This window comes from Ornithorhynchus anatinus, chromosome 3, assembly GCF_004115215.2.
Source record: "Ornithorhynchus anatinus isolate Pmale09 chromosome 3, mOrnAna1.pri.v4, whole genome shotgun sequence".
In the NCBI taxonomy this organism is placed as follows: Eukaryota; Metazoa; Chordata; class Mammalia; order Monotremata; family Ornithorhynchidae; genus Ornithorhynchus; species Ornithorhynchus anatinus.
The window spans coordinates 56,091,598-56,095,367 of NC_041730.1; the positions used below are offsets into that span (position 1 = coordinate 56,091,598).

Below are 3,770 nucleotides of genomic sequence, written 5' to 3' on the forward strand. Positions count from 1 at the left end.
TTTCCTCTAGAACACTGCTATTTAGGTTGGGTGGGTGTCTGGGGAGAGATCAATTTAGGAACTAAAGCTTCAAGCAAGAAAACTATAGTAGATTTAAATATGTGGTCAATTTCCTCATGTTTCCTGTGAGGCACAACTCTTGAAAAGGGCCTTTAAGCCATTGATTGCTTAGTAGCTAATTAGAAGGATTTGTGTTTAATACTAAACATTGATTTTTTTAGTATCTTATTTCTGTTCTGGATTTTAGAACACTTGTACAGACATCTGTCTTCCCGGGAAGCTCATGTTAATGACTCTTACCTGCCCAAGCCATCTTCATACCTAGTTAACAAAGCACCAGCTAGAAAATCTACAATTGATCAGGTGACATTTAAAACATGTGAAATACTGAAAGAACAGATAAAATGAGTAAAGAGTATATATCTAATATCACTTGATTTCAGTTCTATAGGTGAAACCATAATGTAATGCAATATGCTGAACAGCATCACTGGGACATAGCTAAAGTTCAAAAGTAATGGGTGTTTGATCTTTGAGGAGATTTATAGTTTTTTTTGGACACAAAATTAAGTCTATTGATTTGAAAAAAAAATAGAATAATAGAATATTCTCCAACAATATGCTGGAAATGCACCGGTCTGTGATCAAAGTAATATATAAATGATATCTTTAACCACATTAAGAAACATTATTTCCACTATAGCCTTTCCCTTACAATTGCCAGTGATTTTATTAAAGATCTCGCACTTAAATTATCAATATCTAGTGCCAATTAAAAGAAAGTTTAGGCCAAATTTCAGCTATGTCATCTTCAAATAAAGATAATCTGTATATCCAATGGATATTGATTTTTAAAGTCCTATGGCTTGGTTTTTAAAACATAGATCCACTAGAATAAAAATAAATATTGAATCCTCATGTTTTTAATTGATTGAATGCTACCTGATTTATTATCTATTGAACATATGGAAATTTTATTTCTATAAAGAAAATAAAAATACAAGCAAAGATATTATAGGGTCAGACTAGTGGTCCATCCAGTCCAGTATTGTTTCTCTGACAGTAAACAATAGGATTTTTGGAGACACTATATGATGGACGGTTGCTCTCCTATACTCCCGTCTTCATGATTGAAAAGTGCCATTCACTCCCACATTTTTTGTTTCTTTCTCCGCACTAACTTTCCCTCATGTAGCACACTATGGACTTCTTATCCATTAATTATACCAAAACACTCTACTGAACCTACTAATATTCTCTACTTGCACAACTTTCTGTGTGCTATACTGTGAAGAAAAAAATGTTATACAGTAAAAATTCCTTTGTTACCAAGCATTACAAGGAAACAAAGTGTTTCCTTTGTTCTTTTTGAACCTATTCATATTTCTTTTCTGTAACTCAACACAGTCTAATAGATATCACCTTGCACTTTTTTATTAATTTCTCTCATACTGTCTTCTTTTGTGAGTCTGCTAATTATTCCTTGAGTTTAACTTATTGATAGTTTCTCCCTGGAGGTGCTTTGCCTGATAATTTTTCCTCCCTTGAGTAAATATGAAGCCCCATGGCCTAGTGGAACGATCATAGACCAGGGAGTCAAAGGACCTGGGTTCTAATCCTGCCCTGTCACATCTTCTGTATGATCTTGAATAAATCATTGAATTTCTCTGTGCCTCATTACATCATCTGTAAAATGGGGATTAAGACTGTGAGTTCCATGTGGGGCAGGGACTGTGTCCAATCTGATTAACTTGTATCTACCCCAGTGCTTAAAACAGTGCTCGGCACATTGTAAGCATTTAACAAACACCATATTTATTATTATTATTATATGTAACATGTACATATTCTTAATTTCAATCAGTCATATTAATTGTTTACTGTGTGCAGAACACAGTATTAAGTGCTTGGGAGAGTAGAATACAACAGAGTTGCTAGACATATTTCCTGTCCACAAGGAGCATACAGTTTTGAGGTGGAGACAGACATTAATATAAACAAATGCAATACAGATACATGCATAAGTGCTGTGGGGCTGAGGATGGGGTGAATAAAAAGTACAAATCCAAGTGCAAGGACACATAGTGGGAGAAGAAGAAATGAGGGCTTAGTTGGGGATGACCTCTTGGAAGAGATGGGCTCTAGACTGTGAGCCCATTGTGGGCAGGGATTGCCTCTCTTTATTGCTGTATTGTACTTTCCAAGTTCTTAGTACAGTGCTCAGTATACAGTAAGTGCTCAATAAATACAATTGAATGAATAAAGCTTTGAAATAGAAGTTCCCCTCTCAGGTTTGCATCTGGAGAGTTTCCAGTACTTTACCAGTCTCGACTACGAGAGGGAGAGTCAAGCAGAGGCATACCCATTCTATTTCTAGCTTTGGCAGTGGCTAGCGAGTGGAACGCAATCTGCTACAAATCAAAACTCACCATTCCTGGGTAGCAGCGGCATGAGAGAGTCGAGGGTGGAGACTCAAGTTTACTGCGCAGAAAGAGACAATGGAAAACCCCTTTCGGATTTTTTCCAAGAAATCTCTATGGATACACTACCAGAAAGATTGTTGATGGAGGAGGGGTTTCTGCAATAAATGTATCCATGGTGTTGCCATGGTTTGGAGACAACTTGACAGCATTAGACAAGACAAAATACAAGTTAATCAGTTTGTAGACTGTTTCTGTCCCAACTGGAGTTCACAGTCTGAGAAGAAAACAGATATTGGGTAATCATTTTGCAGTTGAAGAAATTGAGGCACAGAGAAGTCAAGTGATTTGCCCAAGGTCACACAGCAGGCAAATTATTTAAAGGAAATTATTTGAAGTTTCCATTCACACTTAAGAAATATATGCATGACTGAGTCCTAAAGTCAAACATCTTCAACTGGGAAACCCGAAGACATGCAGTTTCACCAGGCACAATTAGGTAAAATATGGATGGTGATGAGTAGCAGAGTGGCCTAGTGGAAAGAGCATGGGCCTAGGAGTCAGATGACCTGGGTTCTAATCCCAACTCTATCACTAATCTGATGTGTGACCTTGGGCAAGTCACATAATTTCTCTGTACCTCAGTTCCTCCATCTGCAAAATGGAGATTCAACACCTGTTCTCCCTCCTGTTCATATTGTGAGCCCCATGTGGGATCTAATTATCTGGTATTTACCCCAGTGGTTAGTACACTTCTTGAAACATAGTAAGCACTTAACAAATACCACAATTTATTAGTGGTGGTGGTAGTAGTAGCAGCAGCAGTAAGAGTAGTAACATCGATAAGACTGTAAATTTCTTGCAGTCTGGTGCCTTGTACCCTAAACATCTAGATCAATCAATCAGTGGCATTCATTGATTACTTACTATGTGCAAAGCACTTTACTCAGTGTTTGGGAAAGTGCAAACCCCGACAGAGTTGGTAGACAAGATCCCTGCCCATTTAGAATAGGTTCATTCACCCAGTGGGTGCTCAATGAAGACACTAAAAAACTGACTGTAAACTCCTTTTAAGCCTCCCCATGGACTTGCAGTTTGCAGAAGTGGGAAAGTGGCATATGTCATTACTCCTAATCAATAATGCATTAAATTGTAAACAGGTTGTTCCTTTCAATACTTGGAAGTGTGGTAAATTTCAATGCAATGCTATCCATCACGCCCCAGGTGCTTGAAGGCAGAAATCAGAAATCTATCAGCTTTCAAGGACTGAGTGGTGGGAAAGGGAGCAAAACACCTCCAATTTGGACTGGGCAAAAACAAAACTGCTAACAGATACTGAGCAGCAATATA

The 3,770-nt window shown here is 37.7% G+C and overlaps 1 non-coding gene across 1 annotated transcript; it reads left to right on the plus strand.

Moving 5' to 3' along the window:
- The first annotated feature begins 2,281 nt into the window (after nt 1-2,281).
- Nucleotides 2,282-2,419, plus strand: LOC114810689. Its single transcript, XR_003758384.1, has one exon. It is a non-coding gene; the product is annotated as a small nucleolar RNA SNORA7 (small nucleolar RNA).
- Nucleotides 2,420-3,770: the final 1,351 nt, after the last annotated feature.